We start from the raw sequence: 23179 nt of genomic DNA on the forward strand, positions 1-23179 counted from the left end.
AGCACTCTGCCAGGCAGATGAGAGCCGGGTTAATGTTGGGATTTGTTCCCTAAAGCTCTCGCACAAAGGAAATACTGATCAGCTTTGCCGCCAGCCTCGAGACCTGCTAATCGCTAATCAGCACTTACACTGCTTCTGTCTCACTCACTCAGTCACACGCAGACATACACGACACAATGCAAATCACTGCTGTTTATAAAACGTCTTAAACTTTTAAATTATGCACTTTTCAAGCTTCACACAAATGTCTTTTGTATGCAGTCAAAGATATGACACTCCAAAAAAAGAAAAACAGCTCAGACTAAACTCGAGACAACACTGAAATGATAATAATTCCGCATTCACGACACATATTTCAATATTAGACTAAAAATAGTTGACTTATCCGTACCGTACTGCTTAAATATTAGGGATTCAAACTGGGGCAATTCAATTGATTTTTTTTTTCAGTTTAGGTAGAGCATAAACAAATAAAATAAAACTGTAAAAATTGAGTTTTATAAAGGCTATACAATGAGAGAAAATAATAAATATTTTTCTGCACAAATCTGAACAAGATACAGTATACAGTACTACAGTAAATTTAATTTAACTTAGATTTTGTTAAACATGCGAGAATAGATAGATAATTATGTATTGTACTCAAGATGACTAACACATGACCCATTCGTTACATTACCATATATAACTATGTTAATGTTTTTTTTAAAATTATCAAATCAAATCAAAAGCCTTTATTGTCATCATACACAGCTGCGTATACCGAAATTGGTGGTGCTACTCCACAAAGTGCGTACTGGGAAAACACACTTTGTGGAGTAGCACCACCAATTTCGTTATACGCAGCTGTGTATGATGACAATAAAGGCTTTTGATTTGATTATTTGAATTTTTTTTATAAATAATAAACTGAATTAACATTTAGGATTTTAAACTCCAGAGGAAAACTTTCTCACAATCAGCACCATCTTTTAGAGGCATGTGTTAACAGTTTTTGTTGACTTTCATCGGAGAGCGAGTGGAAACACAACAAATTCACATCACTAAACATTTACATGCAACAATAAAAAAGACAAGATATGACTTAAGTTTGGAGATGATCACTTATTCCATATTCAGAATAAAGCAGTCATATACACTGTGCGTAAAGTAGTAATTTTAAAAAAATACATCTGTCTCTTTGACAATATGACATTTCAATGTATTCTAGTCATTGACAAATGATCAGTCTTTAAAGACAGTCTGCCCAGTAAATGATTAATGATAGAATTTTAAATTGCATTCTATCTAATAACTTCATGTTGTTTTCCCAAAGGCTTAATCAGACCCGGTTAGCAAAGTACGGCCCCCAACTCCACGTCAGCCTGAGAATGGACCAATAGTACAGAATGGGTATTGTTCGCGGCTAGGCCTGCCCATCTGCAGGAATGCCGGATTCTGTTTGAAGTCAGAATTCCGCACGGCTGACTCACCTGCAAGATCAATACGCACGGTTCAAAGTGGCCGGCTTCACAGAGAACACACTCTTATTAATTTATAGAAACTTCGAGAAACTTTGTCTGAAGGGGAGAAAACCTCCAACTCTGTGTGGTGGAGAGACAGGGGGAATTTTTAATATACCTGCAGAGAGCGTCAGAGTCGGCCATCTTCTAACACCTCATATGAATATTTAAATGAGTTGGTGTTTGATGCTCACTGATCATACAAAAATGTGAGTGTTGCTGCGTTGTGTGTGTCGGTGAAGGCAGATGGATAAGGAAACTGCTTAAAAGATTCTCCAGATCAAGAGCATGTGTAAGTGCGTGGGCGTGCGTGTTTAACTCATTAAGGCAGTCCATTTGAGTTTTCCTTTGTTGTCAAATTTGATGATTTGGGGGAAATTTCTAGCCTTGGATTCAAAGCAATCGCGTTTTGCGCTCCAGGCCTGCTGCGTCGGGAATGAAATGCTCCGCATCTATATTTCATGATATCAATTTATCAACAGGAACAATCTCAGGATGTTGGCTCAGATACGAGACCATGTTCCTCTGTTTTACCTGAGGGACACATGCACACATTTTTTTTTCAGCGCCTTGCCACTTGCATACTCATCTCTTCTACACACGTCTCTGCCACGATATTCACACGCTCCAAGACTGTGGTGCTCAACATGTTACCTTTTAAGGTTATAACTTGATGGGATGATGTAAAATAAAACAAACAATTTCAACATCAAGCTTTATTTACAAGAACGACCACTCCTGTGAATACTAACTGCATTGGCAGGTCAGTTTAAATCATTAAAAACGTTGTCTTTGTGGTGGATTCAATTGAATTTAGGTTGAAAGAGATTTACAAAGCATTGTATTCTGATTTTAGTTGTTTTACACAAGTTTGCAACTTCACTAGGATTGGGGGTTTTAAATAAATTGATATGACCAGCATTGCATCCAAGAACTAACATGTATAGGAGTCTTGGTGATTTTGTATTTTCAAGTTTAAAATTACAATGAATTTCTACAAAATGACTGTTTATTCAAGAGGCAGTTACAGACTGTATTATGGGCTTCTTTTAAAGACAGTAGAAAAACTTTTTTATGTATCATGTATGTAATAATTGTCTGCCACATAGTCGAGTGTTTTTGGGAATGCGACTGTGTGTGAGGCATTATATACATATTGAATTTATGTCCACATATGAAAGGGGCCCAGGTCGGATAGAAAAAGATAGGAAGATTGGAATGTTCATTCAGCATGAAAACATCACATACTACAAAAAAATGGAATTGACCAGTGGTGGGAATTAAGTCAAAACTGAGATTGGCTTTGAAAAGATTGAATGAAATCTGACTAAGAAGAATTAGATGACAAAAGACCAGATGAGAGACCATTCTTCTTTATCCAAGTGTGCGCATATACATCTCTTCGTATTTATTGCATATGAAATATCATGTATTCCCAAAATCTATTGGAGCAAAATAATGACAAATACACCACCCTTATGAAGCTGAATTGATAGTAAAATATTGATATTTTATTGTCTGTACATACATTATGTGCATGTGCATGTTCAGCTTGTCACACTGAACTCTGGAGAAGGCACGTTCTAATCTAAAGTTAGTCCATAGAGAGTAAGGTTCCATTTTGCTTTTAAGTAGTGCTCAATTGGATGCCACTCCTAAACACAGTGCATTCAGATTCACATATAAAAGGATAATGTTCATACTGCACTAAATACACATTGAAAGTGACAGACACATTCACACCAAGTTCAAAAGAAGAAGTGGACACTACACGAAACCATGCGCATGAGCCATGCTTATACTCTTTATATAAGTGCAAAGAGTCTCACAGGCTCTCTCCTGCACTCTTTCTCTTGTGTGTGTCTCTCAGTAGTTCTTCAGTGTTTCATCTGACAGCTTATTCCCAGTGCGATTCCTCTCTGTATTCACCTCAGTAACCCCACAGCATAGACACCTTGTGAACATTGTCCCGGGTGTATGCGATTGTATGTGTTGGATTGGTTCCAGAACTTCGATCACCGTTGACGACAGTGTCATCAAGGTCCAATCCCAGAAGAGCCAAATATAAAAATGTACGGCATCTTTTCAGATGTTTACACAATCTCCAGACACTTCATTATGTATATATTGCACAGTGGCATACAAACGTTCTTTTGTCAAATGATATAAAATAGTGACATTGTTTTTTGTATGACAAAAAGGGAGTGTGGTAGAAGGTAATTAATCGCATATTATTTTGTTCTGAACAATCATAAAGCTGAAAAAATGGTGCCAAGAATGCCTGGCTTCACTGCAAATCTACTTGAAAAAAGAACCTCTGAGAGGTAGACATACTACACGCACCTGAGAATTCAGATTCATGTGAAACGAAAGTACCGTATTTTCCAGACTACACTTTTTAAAAAGTTTGGCTGGGCCTATGACTTACGTAAATATTTTTTTCTCTCTCTCTCTGACTACTGACAACCTTTTATGTTGATTTTGAGACTGTAATTATCTCCAAAACTGTTAGTAGATGTCTATTTAGCCTTTTCCATTTTAGTATTGTTATTTTAATGTATGTTTGTTGCTGGTTTCTGATCAAATAAAAATAAAAGGCTCTCCCAAAAGCTGTAACCGATATATATATATATATATATATATATATATATATATATATATATATATATATATATATACATATATATATATATATATACATATATATATATATATATACATATATATATATATATATACATATACATATATATATATATATATATATATATATATATATATATATATATATATATATATATAAATATATTTTCAGGCTGGTGCAACATATAGTCTAAAAAATACAGAAATTCAGTTTTTTGTCATACTTAACCTCATGCTCTTATGTAGCTAAACCTTTTTTATAATACCTAATGTGTTGCAATTGCATATTTGACTTTCCCACAACTTTAAGTAGTTACATAAGTTAACACACTGGTATTTCTTCCTTTAATAGCTACGATAGTTTTGTCATCGCATCACTAATAATTCAATCTCTGCTTCCTTAGGTTTCTCCTGCAGCACTTTGGTAAAAAAAGGCAGCGCCGGGAAAACCGCCAGTTGCATCCCTCGAGAGTAAGTGACACTCAAAAACCGTTGTGGGTGTACACTGTACACAATCACAACCCACACACACACATGGACAAAGTATAAATGCATGTACCAGTGCATGGTTGCGTATGCATGTGAGTAAGAGCTGTGGCTTGCCCTAAACCATCAGCCTAGCGGCATTACAGTAATAACCACACGACACAGTCACTACCACCGGCATTGAGTGTGTTTGTGCCAATGTGTATTTTCCTTTAGAAATACACATGTGATCTGTTTTGTACATCTACCAATTTTGACATGGATAAATGCATAGATAGACATGGATAGGTATAATAATGACCACAATAAAGTAATTTGCCACTAGACATCGACTTCACTACAGGACTGTAATTTTTCCCCCTAAAAAGTGTTGAAAATAAGTTTACTGCTATCTCACTCTCTTTACCTTTCTACATCTCTTTCCTGTAGCGGCTAGTGTAGCCTTTTCCTCCGCTTTCCGCTGGCTACAGGCTTGATTGGAGGTTTTGTCACGCCTGAGTTGACAGGCTGGGCAGAGCTCAGGTCCCAATGGTTTGGCAATTATCCTCTAACCCAGCAAGACTACCACTACACAAACTCCAGCGCGCACACCTACACATGCAGTATATCCATGGCATGCATGTCAATACGTCAGGGCTTGGTCGTGGGGGAGGCTGTCTGTATTTTCCATCTCCTTCGCTGCTCTCTCTATCTTTCTCTGTCTCTCTCATTAGGCAGGTACGTGTTAGACGGGAGTAAGGTGTGGAACTCGAGAGACTTTTTGCATTCCACTCTAATATACAGACCATCTCAAGACAGCCACGGCTTGAAGATGTGCGCACACACACATTCACACCTATATTGTAAGCCCAGGAGATCAGGTGCGCTCCAATTTCTGTTGATAAGTAGCGTTGGACTCACTGACAGACTTAGTAGCTTAACCGGTGTGGAGCAGCTTGTCAACCTTAGGAAGTAGCCTAGGCTCTGGAATTAATTTAAAATATACACAGAATGTTCGGCCTGCTAGGGAGTTTGTAACTTCATTGCACATACAAAAGTGTTTATTAGTAGAACTCAAAAGAGAGCAGCTTTCTATCAGGAACATGCAATCCTAAACGCACCTATCCAGAAGGGTACTCGGACGTTTGGTCGCCGGACATTTGGTCGCCCGGACGTTTGGTCGCCCGGACGTTTGGTCGCCAGGCGTTTGGTCGCCGGGCGTTTGGTCGCCGGACGTTTGACAACATGACAGAGAGTTTACTGTTGAAACCAGCTCTCAAAATTATATTCATGAGAGAGAGAGTTTAATATCTAAATATCTACTGTTGAAACCAGCTCTCAAAATTATATTCACCCGGACGACTAAACGTCCGGCGACCAAACGTCCGGCGACCAAACGTCCGGTCACGATCCAGAAGTATGACAAAGAATGTGAAAATGTGCTTCTTAGACTTATTTGTGCATGATGAAAGGACACTGCACCACTAATAGAAGCAAATGCTTGATGTATGAATATATTCTATCACATACAAAGACTATTTATTTGGGGGACTATGAGTAAGCACATTCTGTCTTGATTAAACGATTCAAACTGCACCGTTCAGTGATTACACTTGTATTCACTCGTATTCTAACTCCATTAGTCAAGCCATTGGGGCTATCCCTCCTATTTTGCTGCATGCGCTTCATCATCTGTGTTTTTGCTAAGTGCCTTGGGCAACGTAATCGTCAAATCCATCAACACACTCACTTGGCATCAGATCAGCAAGGTGCTCTTTGAAGTAGATGGACTTTACAGCTTTATCAAACAGACAAAGCCAGAATCCCTTCTGGCGTCCAACAACTACTCTCAGTCCACCTTTCAGTGAGTAGGTGGGTAGCTGCAGTAACACTCGTAGATGGAGGTAATTGTGTGTGAGTGTGTTTTGTGCGTATGCACGTGTGTGTATGCGGACCTTGCCTCAAGCCAAAGTCATTGAACAGTTAAGGAGTTCTTGCTACACTCCAGGCTAAAGCTGAAAGGCAACCGCTAGGCCATGTGTGAAATTACTAGCCTTTTCATGACTGCATACCAACACTTGTATTCTCGTTCACAAAATTCTAATTGGACATTTCCATACACAACATGTTCGGACCAGATCAATGCCACGGACAAGCATTCCTGAAATATCACCAGAAGCCACCACCTAATCTGACAATTTCGCAGATTTCTTTTTCATACATCAGTTTAGTTAGCATGTAAAACAATAACTGTGGAAATATGTTTTGCAATATATTTGTGTGTGTGTGTGCGCACTATCACAGAAGGGTATCAGTAAAGCCAAAGAGAAAATATTTGATGTTTTTCTAATATTATAAAACTTGCCTGTCGATCATAATTTTGTCCATATTTGTTGCCTTTACAGACTTCAGTAAATCCAGGGAGTATAACCTCTAAATTGTCTATAGGATTTCAATTAAATATGATGCAAACTGATTTGAAGCGTTCAATAACCCTCAAACTGTCAAGTGACGCTAAAAACGGCGCTGCTTACTTCGGCAGAAAACTCGATTATGCGTCCCTCATGCAACCTATTTATCTGTCAATCAATCTATTAATGTCAGTTTTGTGTCACTCTTTCTCTGCCTCACACACATGCGCACACACACAAAGACCCTTTTGGCAACCGAGTGTCAGTTGATAGTGGGTGTAACAAGAACACAAGCCTTTCAGAAAGGAGTGTGTCACAGCATATTATCTCAATTTTATATCACAGCAGGAGTCATTTAGACACACATGCACCGTATAAAAAACTTATACGCACACTGAAAAATGCACCCCCCCCCACACACACACACTGAGCCTTCATTACTTCACTCGTCAGTTAGATTGGATTCTTTTGAAACACAGCAGAAGTGTAATAATGTCAGCGCCTTGGGCGACAGAAAACAAGCGCCCTGTCACACGTATTGCTCCTTCCATCTCCTTCCTTCAGCTCGTGCCGGCCCTCCCCTTAATGACCGACCTGGCATCAACAACAGTGCCCCCCGCCCTCTTTTACTACTCTAGTTGAAATACAATAAAAACACCTTTCTTAAATATATGGACCCACAGTTGAGGGATCTTTGTATTTTAATATTTTTACATTGCAAAAGATCTAAAAGTGACTAAAATAGATCTTCACAATTTGATAAAGTCCAATAAAAGTGTCCTCTAATACAGCATATTAAGGGAAGAAACTACTTTTTTCCAGATGTGAATCTGTGTAAGAAGTGTAGAATGCATAATGATAAAGCAAAACAATCTTTTTTCATTCATTCAGTTTCTGAACCACTTATCCTCACAAGGGTCACATGGGGTGCTGGACCCTATCCCAGCTGACTTCAGGCAGTGGCCAGCTGATGGCAGGGCACGAGGAGAAGGACAACCATTAACGCTCACACTCATACCTGGCGGCAATTCAGTGTCCCACCAGCCTACCACTCATGTCTTTTTTAAATGTGGGAGGAAACCCGAGTTCCCAGAGAAAACCCACGCATTAGTCTAGAGCAGATGTGTCAAAGTGGCGGCCCGGGGGCCAAATTAAAATGAAAAGTATGAATGTATATTAAATTTCCTGATTTCCCCCCTTGTAAATCAATAATTGTAATTTTGTAATAATTTTTTTTCTGTGTTTTTAGTTCAAAAATCATTTTGTAAAATCTAACAATATATTAAAAAAGCTAAAATAAACATTGTTTTAGATCTATAAAAAACTGAATATTCAGGGATTTTAATCCAAATCTTTCTAGTCCTGTTAGAGCTGCCCGTTAGGACAGCCCAACGGCCCACCGAGGAAATCCTCGGTATACTCATATGCCAGTCAGCCCACAACTCACACTTTGAGCAACTTGTTTGCTTGCTGAAACAATGATTTCTACAATCACAAACTCAATGATGTATGCTCACCATTACTGAATATTTCATTGCTTTCAGTTAATTTTCCTCACTTTCAAGTCAGCCTTTACACCCGGGAAATGAATGATACGGAAAAATACTTGGGATGAATACAAAAGACTGTTTTCACGTGCATGACGATCTACCGCTGGAAGAATGTACGTGTGGTCGAAATGCGTGTGTGCGCGTGTTGCGGTTTGCATAATAACTTTGGTGGGTGTGCGAATGGGTGTTTGTGTGAAAGAGAGACAGACCATGGCCCGAGGTCATATCTGCGTCAAGCGGCTGCTAGAGCTCAGTGCCGGAGCATGATCCCCTACGCTTTTAATTAGACACATTAACATACACACAGACACACACTTTCAGAACACACAGACACACATTTCAGTTTCACTTCATCCTCTCTCATTTTCTCTCTCCCTGCCTCCCACAATAGGCCTGTTGCATGACCCGAGGCTATGTCGGCCGTACCACATTAAAACCTGGACTTATCAGTCTCATACTCTCATGGACACCCAGTCACATAGAGCCCACCCACAAGTCACACATAGAGCTCGGGAATCATCCACAGCTACACTAAAAAAGTCACTATATTTTGATGCGATACACCAAGGGTGTCAGAATCGGGTTTGTTCGCGGGCCGCATTAACGTCAACTCGATTTGATGTGGGCCAGACCATTTTAGATATAATTTTTAGATATTTTTTTAAATAAATGGATTAAATGAACTGGATCAAAAGCCCTGAATATTCAGTTTTTTTATAGATCTAAAACAATGTTTATTTGAGCTTTTTTTTCTTAGTAAGGGAAAATCTCTTTTTATCACTATGTTCCATATTAAAGTGGAAAATAGAAAATATTTTTATATATTTTTAGATTTTACACAATGATTTTTGAACTAAAACACACACAAAAAGGATTAAAATAATTTCAATTATTGATTTAAAATGGAGAAAATCAGTAAATATAATATAAATCTATAATCTTCATTTTAATTTGATCTTAAAACAGAAAGTCGGCACTCATGATTTACTTTTCCGGGCCACACAAAATGATGCGGTGGGCCAGATTTGGCCCCCAGACCGCCACTTTGACACCTGTGCGATACACTGTCAAGAGTGGTAAATTAAACCAAATAAACAATTGGGAGGACTTCACTAGGGAATAATCAAGGTAGAAGGAGATCATGCAAGGTGCTTCCTTCCTTATGGATTATAAAATTTGCATTGCCAAGGAAAACATCTATCTTTTAGCCTGTGGTCAAAAAGACTCACCTGCTGAGTAAATGTATAATCATGGAGGTAAAAGTAGTTCATGACAAATCAAATAATATTTAAATGAACGTAATCTTAAAGTACACCTATAAATGGGGGGAATAAATCACAAGGTAGAGTCAGCAAGATGCACTAGTCTCATGTAGGTGACATACTTTCATTATTTTATTAAAATCAATCTGTCAGTTCTGAGAATGAATCTTTTTGATTTACCCATCACTCTTTTACGAGGGTATCATGTGACTCTTGAAGCGGTCCCTCCCAAATAAAGAATCAATCAATAGCCTGCGGAATTTCTTATCAAATCAGCACTCTTTGTTGGAAATCAGTAGCTTTCCAGCGGCTAGTTTACTCAGGTTTGGACGCAACAGTAGCCTCAGGGTGCAGAGCCAGGGAGCCTTGAGGCTGCCACGAGGAAGTATTGTGAGTAATAGAGGCATGCACAGGCCGCTAACCTGTTTTTAAATATGAGAAAAATGTACTTGGACTGTCCAGAGTTATAAGTCTGATAGATATTGACTAAATGATTCATCACCCTTTTGGACCTCTCCATTGTCTAAATTTATATTAACATGAGAATGAAGTGATATGTGGGACCTTGTGTATTAATTACAGTATAGCTTTAAATTGATGGCAATTGTAGCTTTTCGGAATGCTTTTCTGAAGGTTAAAAAGCTGGAAGCATTATGTTCCAAATTGTTATCTCTAATCTAACGTAGGTTATATCAAATTGAGTGCATGAGTTGAGGCCAGGTTCTATCACAATGAATTCCTGCTTTGTTTATTTTAATTCACGGCTCTTGCTTTGTTTACAGGGACAAAGTGATTCTTGCGGAAAATGACCTGTTGCAATACAATCAATAAATGTCAATACAATCAATACAATCAAATTTGAACTTTGTGAAATGTATCAGGAAAATAAAGATTTAAGAGTCCCGCAATTGAACGTAGTATAGCTTTCCTTAGGATCATTAAAATGAGTGTATCCTAAATATATGGATACTATTAAAATGGATTACAATAACATTCAATATCAAAATTAGTTTGTTTTTGATCAGCCCTACCTACATGTCTATACATGTCTTTTTGTGGTCTAGGTTTAATTTTTGTACTTGATTGTTTATTACTTAAGTGTATCGTTTCTGAAAAAAAAAATGAAAAAAATACCATGACAGATGGGGTAGTCATCAGGTCTATGAATAAAAACTGTATAGCTATAAAAGTACATTGACGCATGATCGGGGGGCCATGGGCAATCGGACATGAAAGGTATAAAAAGCTCAATAGTTTACGCTGTGAGCACCTCTCACCTGGAAAACTAATGATTATTGACTTCCCTCCAGCGAGCATTGGGGACGCTTGCCTCAGGCCCTCTACCAGCCCCATCAGTGCACGCGCAACACGCACACAAATGCACACACGGGCTACAAAACTACAGTTGACACCAGACACATGCAACCTCAGAGGCAGAAAGCTTCAGCCATTTAGCATCTTCCTGACAGAAGCCATGCACACGCATTTAACATTGACAGGGCGGGGTTTGCAGGGAAAGGCGTGGGGGAGGGAGAATTGAGGCAGTCAAAGAGTAGCGATGAGTGAGGGTAGTGGCTGTGGGAGGATAGTCTGCATTTTTTTTAAACCCGAGTAACTGCATTTTCGCCTGGGGGCCTTCAGATCTGCCACTCCCAGCCAGAGTAGAGGCCCTGTCACTATGCGTCTATGTCACTGTTCATGTATAAGTGTGTCTTAGTATTCCAGTGTGTTTTTTGTGTACAGTGTTGCAGTGTACGCGTGCACTTGTGTCTGCGTCTGCTTTACCTTCCCAGTGTTGGTGTGGAAGAGTGTGTGTCACCACAACTCTCTGTCACCTGCTTAAAGCTGCCAAGGCGTATTGTGTCCTCTCACTCTCTCGCAGGTTTCCTCTCTCCCTCGCTTGGCTGTGATTGGCCGGTTGGTAGCTTCCAATGGTGACTGAGGCATGAATAAGCTGGGCGAGGGCTGCAGGCAAACAATTAGATTAGTTTGAACTACATTTTTTTTCCTTAAAAAGTTTTTATGTAGTTTTTTTAAAGACTGGTGAGTCCAGTGTTTGGAGATGGACAAGTTGATTTGATCGTTGAAATATTAAAATGTGCAGAACAACAAACCAAAGTTGAAATAAAATGAATACTAACAAACAACAACCAACCAATCACAAGTACACAGGTAAAATGAGGTATATGGACCATGAATGTCGAAGTTTGGACACAATTAGGTTTGAGATTGTTCAAAAGTTTGTTCAAATTCCAAAACATTTTTTTTTTCTAGAAAAATGCATTATGCAGAGTTACTCGGCTCTATGTATCCTTTAAGATATTAGCAATGTTTGCACTCATACAAAGTTACTATACACACAAACTTAAACTAAAATAAAGCAACTTACCCAATGACCACCTTTACAAAAGATGGCTTGTTAAATGTTAATCCGGTTCAATAACAATGCTCTTGAAAAAATCTAAACCAAGAAACAATAAAGAAAGAGGTTAATAATTGTACAATAAAACAGAAAAAATAATTGTGTACTCACACAGACAACCATGTTACAAGTTACCATGATGTCACAACAGATTCTGCCTAAAACTACACAGTATATAAGGTTTAGTGAGATACTTTCTATTCTATATTGTTACGGATTACAGACTACAATTAACTCCATAGGAAATGTTAAGATTTTTTTGTTGAAATCCTTTTAACAGTAAAAGTGAAAGTAAAAGAATGGTGATACTATCTGACGTATCCGTACTTCAATAATTGAAAGCTATTAAAACTGCAATTTAAAACAATAACACAACTAGAAGGCATTGTAATAATAAAGTGTCTTTGCTCAATTTGGACAGCTCGAATTAAAAACATCATCAGGCTGACAGATACTGGCCTGTTTTTATCATCATCAAGCACCATTTGATTGATGTGAGGTTGCACTTGTGTGTCTGCGTTGTCAGTCTCGCATGTCTGACTGGATTCCAAAACACGCTATGGGCGCGGGAAGGTTTCCCACAACTGACAGATGTGTTACAGCCGGATGGACCCTCGAAACTCGGCCTTGTCAACCTTCAACGTACCACTGTCAGATTCCTGGTGACGAGCTCTACGGGTGAAATGTCTCTTCTTGTTCAATCCAAAAGAAGCATTCCTTTATTAATCATTAAATGTTTGGCTGTCATTAGGAGATTGCAAAAAAATGATTATTTATCCCATTTGAAATAACAATATTTAGTTCGACTTTAATCATATTAGATGAATTCTGTCATTATTTAAGAAATCTGTCTGACAGTTTAGTTTGGACGTGTAAGATTTGCCTGCTTTTGTCAGTGTTTGGATTTTGTTTGTTTTTTTGTGGGTATTCTTTTCAGTTTAAAAAAAAACTGGTTAAAGTCAAGGTCAGTCCGCACTGATATAGGCCCCATCTCCCCTAAAACTACTTAGTGCAAAGAATAGCAAAAAAAGTAGGGATTTTTTTTTTAATACATGTATTATGAGCCAGTCTTTACATTTTGGAGAGTTTCTCTTAGCTTCAGTGTTTGCAATGCAGGGGCATGTATTTTTTAATGGGACACTTTAATAAACTACAATATGTAAGCAATGGGAGTGTTTCAGACTCTATTGTTTAAGAATGCTAACCTAAAATTAACCAAATTTTAAAACAAGAATAACTGTGCATTTAAAATCAATGATTGCATTGCCAAACATTGCACTCAGTGTGAATGTCTCTGTTTATATGAACCTCAATATTGACTAAATAGCTATGGAAAACAGATTGATACACTAAAGATTAATTCCAAAGAATACACAGTATATTATAAAGGTGCACAATATGTAGAGTTAAGCGTTCAAAAAAGCTCAGACTTTCATCACTTTAAATTCCACTGGAAAAAAAGATGGTTAAGGCATAAGTGTTTTGCCCCAAAGGCATGTATGAAAACTTAATAGGGGCCACTTGGGAGAGACCCTTCTTTGACAATGGCTACTATGTGTGTGCATTTTGTTATTTAAACAATAGCTGGAAAAACTTACATTAAATCATGTTCACTTACATTATAAAAAAAGTGGCCAGCATGAAAGTCAATTAAAGAAGAAAGTTTCTGTGTACTATGGTTAGTGTCAGGAAAAACTTGGTTGTAGAGGTATTGATCCGTGAAATAAAGCCAGTGGAGGAAAAGTCATGGTCACTGAGGTGTGTAGTTATATGTAATTGATAAATTAGAGTTGGAATTTGCTGGCAGTGTGTCAGTGTACGAGTAAAATCACCCACTATCCATGTGATTGTTGAGAATTCTGTTCACTGGAAGAATCGGCGCTTGCTCATTGCTGCACCATTCTTCCTATTCCTTCCTTACTGGAAAAATGTGGAGACATTTCTCTTGAGCGCCCTAACACAGCACATATCTAATTTGCCGCTAGCACCCTCAAATGAATGCTCATTAGGGCCAATTCATTGATAAAACAAATCTACAAATTCAGACTTGTTTTATTCATCTATTCAATTAGCCGCTCTTCTCCTTTAGCAAACCCGATGAATCAATGTGTCCAGTAGATGTAAAATGTAATATCCATCGTCACCAACAGAAATGGCGTATATGTCATTTTATCCATAAAACGTATGGAAAATGAAAGAAATTTGTGTCAGCATTCTCATTTTTTTCAGTTTGATGCTAAATCAAATGTAGTACAAATAAGTGTCATCAAATGCAAAGGTCCTTATGAGCGCCAAAAACAATCAAGCCTGAGTTTTGGTAAAAATGACAAATTAGTGAGATGAAGTGAAAGTTTAAACGACAACATTAGCATCTGATGCAAATGAGAATCCGCCACCAATATTTTTTTCTGCCAACCAGTTTACAAAGTAGTTTCCAAAAGGAATTTAACAGAGGTTACATTTATCATACATTCCAAAAGACTAATAATTACCTTCTGTATAATATGCATTGATCTGATACCCTTCATGACCCGAACCATCATTACAGTGCTAAACACAGTGATGGAGAAAATGACAGAAGAAATGATAAATATGAACTGCAGTAAATATGCTTTTGATAGAGATGTCGGTGCATGTTAATGTCCCTCCTTGGAGGGACAGACTATCGTTTGCATATTCATAGATGCAAACATAACATGAATAATTTCCTTCTCCACCTTCCTCTACCACTCTCCAAAGGTTATCTCATTAATTACAGCTCCACAATTAGTAGGAAACATTTCTATAATGAATTCTTGGGTGTTTTTGGAGCACAGTATGTGTGAATAACTTATAGCAGGGTCAAAGCCTAGGACAGCTGTTGCTGGTATGGGGTGTGAATGATGAGATAATGCTGATTAGGTGTATGTGTGTGCAAGTGTGTGTGTTCCGGGTTGGGATGCAATCAGAGAGTGAAGTTTGTAAAATAAAAGCAGACTAGTGTATGCACTATCAAGGCAAAAGCACAAGGAAATCAACACAAGTGTCAAGAGAAAAACATTCTCACATACACAGACCAAACATCCTTGTTCGATCTTAAACAAACACACACACACACACACACACACACACACGCACGCACGCACGTACACTGATCAGTGTGTTACTTGTTGCCTGTGGGCCTGCAGTCTTTGAACTGCCCCGCAGACTCCAGTCTGTCCAAATTCACTATGAGAGACCCAGCACTGCCTGCCTAAACTACTACTAGTCACACACACCTCAGTTTAAGATTCACATACGCGCAAACAAAAACAGTTCTTACACCTGCTCACAAACAGACATCCACGAACACTTGAAAAGTTTACAAAAAACACTTCTTTTCTATGCAGTCAGAAACTAATACAACCCGAAAACCTCCTGAAACAATTTAATCAATCATCAAAGTGCTATATCGCAGTTGATTTCTTTAATTGAAGCCTACAACAGTTGACTCTGAGTAAAAGAATGGGTTCGAGCACGTGTCAAAGTGGCACCCCGGGGGCCAAATCTGGCCCGCCGCATCATTTTGTGTGGCCCGAGAAAGTAAATCATGAGTGCTGACTTTCTGTTTTAGGATCAAATTAAAATGAAGAGTATAGATGTATATTAAATTTCCTGATTTCCCCCCTTTTAAATCAATAATTGAAATTTTGTAATCAATTTTTTCTGTGTTTTTAGTTCAAATGTATGTATGTAATGCACTGTGTTGGGCCCCCACGAGGTTAAAGGGCACCATTACACAATTGTGCATTTTTTTTAGCATCTTCCGCATCAGAGGGCAGAGGTTACTGACATAGCCATTTCTTAACCACAGCATGCTTCACTACATTCCCTTATTTCGCTTCAGCAAACAACAAAGTAAAGTTTGACACGGAGTTAAGAAAAACCTTTTATAAAAGGGCACTCTGCTCAGCAACCTGCCCACTTATGTGACGACTAAAAATGTTGAAATGATTCTTGCAATTCAATGCCAACTTTAATTTAAAAATAAACTTTGAAATTCTCAACTAAATCCAACAAGTTGTTGTTATTCTCAGTAGCATCATATTGTGTCAACAAGTGCACACCCCCAGGTTGGGATGCAAATACGGAACGGATTATTTCTAACACATTCCTATTCTTGGCCAATATGACAAAACATGCGCTCCTTTACTGTCACCGTGTTATGCAATAAATCACTTGTTTTAATTTACGTGAAGTATGACATATTCTCAACTTGAGAAGAGCTTGCCGTTTGAGCATGTGTATTTGTCTTCTTTCTTTTAAGATGGGAATTTCAGCGCCATGCAACCTGTCCTACTCGTTTCTCCTGAAGACCAATTTACCCACATTTTCACTCATGTATGCACCACTCTTCCACGACAGCAAAGCAGTTGTTGACTTCAACAGAGGCAGGTTGCGCTCATCAGTTGGTGCATGTGTGTGAAGATGAGAAATACAGACAGAGATGACACGTGGGTGTTTGAAGAGTGAAAGGAAACATTCTGCTCCTCTCTCCTCCCATTAAATATATTTGTATATTTCATCGCCAATAAAAATAGCATATCAATCTCATCCGGCACTCTTCAGAGAGCTCTTTGATGCTTTCTTAGTAAACGACCTCCCACTTTCTCCATCAACTTTAACTCCATACTAAAAAAAAAGACTAGTGCAATATTTATCTCACTTCACTAAAATGTCTATCCTTTGGGGGGGGAATCCTTGAAATTTTCATCAAAAACACTTTAATCAGCCAGTCCTCAGGTCAGCTAATGAGCTAGCAAGAGTGCAGCCCTTTCTGGGTTGGTTTCTTCAAAGAGCTAGCTCTGATTATGGTACTTTCACATGCCCCTGCATGCACTTATACACCAGTTAACTATCTGACACGGCACACACACATTAAGAGAGCGCTGTCATTGGGCCAGCAAGCATCATTAACGTTGAGTAGCCAAGGTCATTGTTTGAAGGCACAATTTCTCTAAAAACTAAACTCACACGGTGCCACTTTTTGCCTCTTCAACAGCCCCGAAATAACATTGAGCGAGACAACACACAGGGCAAATAACCAAAGAGAGGCAAAGGAAAAAAAAGTGACCATCTAGCAGAGAGAAATTAATATTTACAGTGTGCTCTTCAATCCTTTGTAGAATTTCTTTGAATCAAAAGTTTCCCATGTTTTTCCCCACTGCAAAGAGGAAAGTCACAAGTGATTTGAAAACTCCTCTGAGAATTAATTAAAAAGACATAAAAAATCAGCTACAGTAGAATCTCACTAAAAGCACATCATTTTTTCATGTTTGTTGACATTAACTGCGGTGAAAGCTTGATGAGTATGATTGATTTATTCTCAGATCTTATTAACCATTTAAGACCATGTTACAACGATTCTTCTTTTTTTTTGGTACGTTATAGACTGGCTCAATATGTGTCAACACGATAAGTGAAATCTTTGCGTTTTTGGTTATTTTTAGTGCACTTCATACCAGACACGCACAAATCTACATTTTCTCATTTTGTAAATCCTCATTTATTTCCTCCTCCATAGATTTTTGGGCGGTTAGTGTATATTAAAGCCTAAATTCCTCTTTCAATTTTTGGCTGCAGGAATATTTTATGAAAATCTGATTTATCCATGCATATTATTTAAACAATGTACACATTGCACATAATTAACCATCCATCTGTTGCAATAACTTTATATTAGTGTGTTTAAAACCTCAATTGTGTGCATGAATGCATCCTGTGTGCGTACTTCCAGGCATAGCCTATTGATAAAAACCCTCTATCCAGTCAGATTAGCTCCATTAGTGGATTAACCGGATTAGCGGGTTAATTGCAGCCTGCTGATGCGTTGGTTTGCGAAGGCTAATGATGGCTAACACTAGTTAATCTCAAAACACAGCCGGGTAAGCCAGCTACTGTCACGTCTGGCAACATGGCATACATATCGAGAAGCTTCCCAAGAGGATTAGGAGCAAGGATTGTTTGGGCCACATATCTGTAGTTAATCTCAGATTAATCATCGGAGGTTGATCTATCTTTTATCGACCACTGTGGCGTATGAATTTTGTTTGACAAGACATGTTTTCACTTGGGCTTATTCTCTCATGACCCATACATGTTTATATTGGAATTAGAATTTTTGAAAATCAATTAACTCTGCATGCAGATGTGAGAACATGAAAGAAACAAGAGTGTTTCAAACAAAATTTGGACACAGAATGGCAAAAACTTCATAATAAATCTTGGAATCTTGCTATGACAGTTCACCCGCACCCATATCTGATATTTACCAGTCACTGTAGTTTACCATAGACATCGTGCTATATCAGGGGTCGGGAACCTTTTTGACGGAGAGAGCCATAAACAATTCATATTTTCTAATGTTATTTCTTGAGAGCCATTCTCAGAATTGAAAAGTAAAATTACATGAAAATGTGTGATCTTTTTGTCCTTTCACCACTTTTAAGTATAAAAAGTCTCAGAATTCTTTTGACAACATTTTTATGACGTTGCTAATAAATCAGTATCAATGATATCATGCATGCAAAAGTGTAATAAAAAAACTAAATTATGATTAAAGTGGTGGTAGAGGTAGTGTCAACGCCACAATGATGCTCCTATTAGTATGTTCGGGACTCAGCTCTCTCACCATTGATTTTCATATTTTACCTGAGAGCCATATGCACCCATGGAAAGAGCCACATATGGCTCCCGAGCCATAGGTTCCCTACCCCTGTGCTATATCATCAAATATGGGGACTGTTTAAACCAAGGGTGTCAGACTCGTCTTGATTTCACGTGGGCCGGACCATTTTAGATATAATATTTAGAATTTTTTTTATAAATGGATTAAAAGAACTGGATTAAAAGCCCTGAATATTCAGTTTTTTAAGAACTAAAACAATGTTTATTTTAGCTTTTTTAAATATATTTTTAGATTTTACAAAATGATTTTTGAACTAAAAAAAAAGAAAACAATGATTAAAAAATTACAATTATTGATTTAAAAGGGGGAAAATCAGGAAATTTAATATACATCTATACTCTTCATTTTAATTTGATCCTAAAACAGAAAGTCGGCACTCATTATTTACTTTCCTGGGCTACACAAAATGATGCGGTGGGTCAGATTTAGCCCCCGGGCCGCCACTTTGACACGTGGTTTAAGCAATAAAAACAAAAATCATGAAGTTAATAACAATTATATGAGCAAACAAAAGATGGGGCAGATTGTGTTTGACTTGAGCGATATATTTACTTGACTGAGAGAACTATGAACATCTACAAAAACATCCAAAGCCTTGTGCGTTGATACTTTGGTGGTGGGTTGTGGTGTTGGGAGTGGGTTTGTTTTTATCGATGCGGTGGCCAATGAGGTCTGACATATGGCTTCAGGACAGGAAATGCCATGGCTATGGCGAGTGCGTTCGGTAAACCAGAAACGCCCCTACCCCTATGCATGCCATTTGCACGCCACTCTGGGGGAGGATGGGCATCATGGACACAGACTCAAGTATAGTGTGTGGGCACCTTAACCTCATTAAGGGGAAGTGAATCGCTCCCTGCTCATATTTTAAAGATAAAACAAAGTGCTGTGATGTCATACCTTATCAGCCTTGGCCAAGAAGACGAGAAGCACTTTAGCAGAAAGAGCAAAGTGTGTGATCGCCTGAACGCGCAGACCTCCCTCTGACTCTCTGTTGTGCTATTTCACTCGCTCAGTGGCTCTCTCGCACACACACACAGACAGACACACAATCGTGGCGGCGGTGGATGTTGGATGAAGGATGCATGTTGGTTTGGGGCTAAACATGATATCTCCTTTCCCCAGGGCCAGCCAATCAGAAAAGCCTGCCAGGGAAAAACAGCAAAAGCACTCAAGACAAGGACAGAGGGAGAAAAAAAAAAAACACACTCGTAAATACAAGACACAACACTAACAGGCACGTAGAGCTACAAAACACACGCTGCCGAAACTTCACCGTGCAGCAAAACTCCCTACGAGCATACAATTTATCACGAGAAAGAAATGCTTCATAGGCAAAATGAAAGTTGAATGATTCCACATGTTACACAACTTCTTCATCATCATTATTTGTGTTCATCAAAAGAAAAATAGGAACATACACATGTAGAAGTACATGTATAAAAAGCAATTACAAAGGCAAGCCTCGTCCTCACCGCCACCGTTCTTAGAGTTGCACCAGTGCCTGCAGGGTCTGTGTTACCTTAAGGTGGATGCTAAAGGGTGTAGGGCACAGGAAGTGAGTACCTGGGGGGCAACAGCAAGGGGAAGTGCCTAGAGGTCCAGAGTCACTGCTGTGGGCTCTGTTTAAGGCAAAGCGATAAGGGGTTTTCAAGAGGAAGCGAATAGTGGCAAGAGAGGTAGATTAGAAGATGCAACCGCTAGCATCAGTTCGGTGGTAAGATGAAGAAAATACATCATAATAGATTAAAAAATAAAGAATAGGGCCATGGGAGGTTTATGTGTAAGAGTTGAAAATTGTTGAAATGCCGGAGAATGTAAAAGGCTTGACCCTTGTGGCTTGTGAATATTATATATATGACGAATTTTAAACTTTTCAAATATTACATTTTATTCTACATTCCAATTAAATTTTGTGTAATTTTGGTGTCACTACCCACATTAAATTATGTATTTCATTTTCTATTATCAGTGTAAATGTTATCCTACACACCATTTGGTATACCAGACAATTACAGAGTAAATATAATAATAATGCCCAGTTCTGATGGATGTTGCCAATTACAATTGATGTAATTTTGGTTGTCAGTGTGTTATGTATTTTATTTTTTCATTCTCGGTGTCTCACGTAAAAGGTATCCTACACAACAACTGGTACTCAAGGCATATATACTAATACTAATAATGCTTACACTCAAAATCATGCCGCTACCAACAGGAATTGAGCCCGCGCCGGCCCGCTCGTTAGTCAGGCAAGTGAACAACTACACCATCAGGTGGCTTCGTCAGAGAGTATTAATTAAATATATATGTTAATAATATGGATATTGATTGCAGTGCTTTAGAGCAATCACTACAAGATCATAAATTAAAGTGGGATTTCTAAAATGTAGCTATACACCGCATTAGAACCCTTTAAAACACAGGTGTCAAAGTGCCGGCCCGGGGGCCAAATCTGGCCCACCGCATCCTTTTGTGCAGCCCGAGAAAGTAAATCATGAGTTTCTATTTTAGGATCGAATTCAAATGATGATAGATGCACATTACATTTCCTGATTTTCCCCATTTTAAAATCAATCATTGCAATTTTTTAATCCTATATTTTTTCTTTTGTGTTTTTAGTTCAAAAAGCATTTTGTAAAATTTAAAAATAAATACACAAATATTTTCCATTTTCCACTTTTAAAAAATATTTAGTTTCCATTTGAAATTAAAAAAAAACATGATTAAAAGACATTTTCTATTACTAAGAAAAAAAAGCTCAAATAAACATAGTTTTAGATCTATAAAAACAGACTATGTAGGGCTTTTGATCCAGTTCTTTTAATCCAATTTTAAAAAATAAAAAATATTTTTCCCACTGATGAGCAACTGGTATTATTACATAAAGATCTGCCATTGTAAGTTGCAGTTTATGTGCGTTTTTTTCCTTCCGTTATCGTGTACATTTGTTTAGTTTTTATCCAGCTTGTTATATATACTTTTTAACTTTGTTTGTGCCCACTTGTCTTTAATAGAATACCACTTTAAAATACGGGCAGGGTGAGGATTTAAGTAAGAGCGGGTGGTAAGGTGAGGTATTTGGCAATGGCGCATCATTATGTACTGCCCCTTGCAGGCCACCAAAAAGGGGTTTGCACAAGTGGGGTGATGGTTGATGGGATTTGCGCGGGGTGAAGGATATGTGGCGGGGGTGGGCGGGGGATTTTGGAGGTTGCTGCGTGGTGGGGGTGAGGGACGACGGTTGGAGCTGGTGGACTGGGGTGGGGTATCAGTGGGGAATGGTGTCAGCTGCGCAGGCAGCAGGGAAAGCCGACATCTTAATAAAACAGCCTCGGGCTAAATCCCATTAAAGGCCTCAGAGCCTGTTACCACTGCTGGCCAGGTAGCACACACACTCGTAACACACAACAAATTCCTCACATACACACACACGGATCGGATTTGGGCCCACGCGTGCACACACGAATATATTATATGCGGACCCATGTGTCTGTCTCTTTGCCTGTTACTGTCTGTCTATGTGTGTCTTTGTGTGTGTGTGGGGGTGTTGATTTTTCTTTTGTGTTCATTTTTTGTATCGATACGTGTAATTTTGCCATCTGATCGTCAAGCCGTTCTAGCCGCCAGATTGCATCCTTTCGCCTTTGCAGGATTGTGGTCAATGTTCAAGCGATTCGAAACTCAAGTGTGTGCAAATTCAAAAGTCATGATTGAGTTTGTAATGTGATGGGGCAGATAACTGTTGGACTATAAAATTACGGCTGCCATGTTTCAAAACATGCTTGACAATTCGCGTGCTTCCAACTTTGTGGGAACAGCCTTTGACTGCACTAAAGTTCAGACAGAAATGCATTCAATAAAGGCTTGCATGCCAAACTGTTTGTTTCAAAATAGGACTTGAAACATGATTAGGCTAAACTCAGAAAGAGATTGGAAGCCAAGCCTTCTTTTACGTCCAATATGGGGGACCTGGTGAAGATTTTCCTACGGACCTGTAAAATCATCTCAGCAACGACTTACTAGAATAGCAGAATATTTAAATTCTTATTGTAGATATGATTACCAAAAACAACATTCCCTTCACATAAGTGTCACAAAGGTTGAATGGGTTAAATTACTAAGAAAATAAGTACAATCTGTTAAGCTATCATGAAAAGTGACATTGCAAGTGACATTATAGTCAATGGTCAGACTTTTTTTTTTTACTTTCTGGAC

The 23179-nt window shown here is 38.4% G+C and overlaps 1 protein-coding gene across 7 annotated transcripts in view; it reads right to left on the reverse strand.

Moving 5' to 3' along the window:
- Positions 1–23179, reverse strand: part of tfap2d (transcription factor AP-2 delta (activating enhancer binding protein 2 delta)) — a 67083-nt gene that overhangs the window by 38444 nt on the left and 5460 nt on the right. For 2 of the 7 annotated variants that reach the window (XM_077587343.1, XM_077587342.1), the window contains exons 2-4: positions 19862–20106; positions 12223–12294; positions 11619–11798 (exon numbers count right to left, since the gene is read on the reverse strand). The exons of 1 other annotated variant lie outside the window; for it this stretch is intronic. The gene's annotated coding sequence lies outside the window, so the exon portion shown is untranslated. The remainder of the gene's footprint in view (positions 1–11618; positions 11799–12222; positions 12295–19861; positions 20107–23179) is intronic. 4 more of the 7 variants (XM_077587346.1, XM_077587344.1, XM_077587348.1 and 1 more) reach the window with 4 other exon arrangements.

The sequence above is a fragment of the Stigmatopora argus genome, chromosome 19 (assembly GCF_051989625.1).
Source record: "Stigmatopora argus isolate UIUO_Sarg chromosome 19, RoL_Sarg_1.0, whole genome shotgun sequence".
Classification (NCBI taxonomy): Eukaryota; Metazoa; Chordata; class Actinopteri; order Syngnathiformes; family Syngnathidae; genus Stigmatopora; species Stigmatopora argus.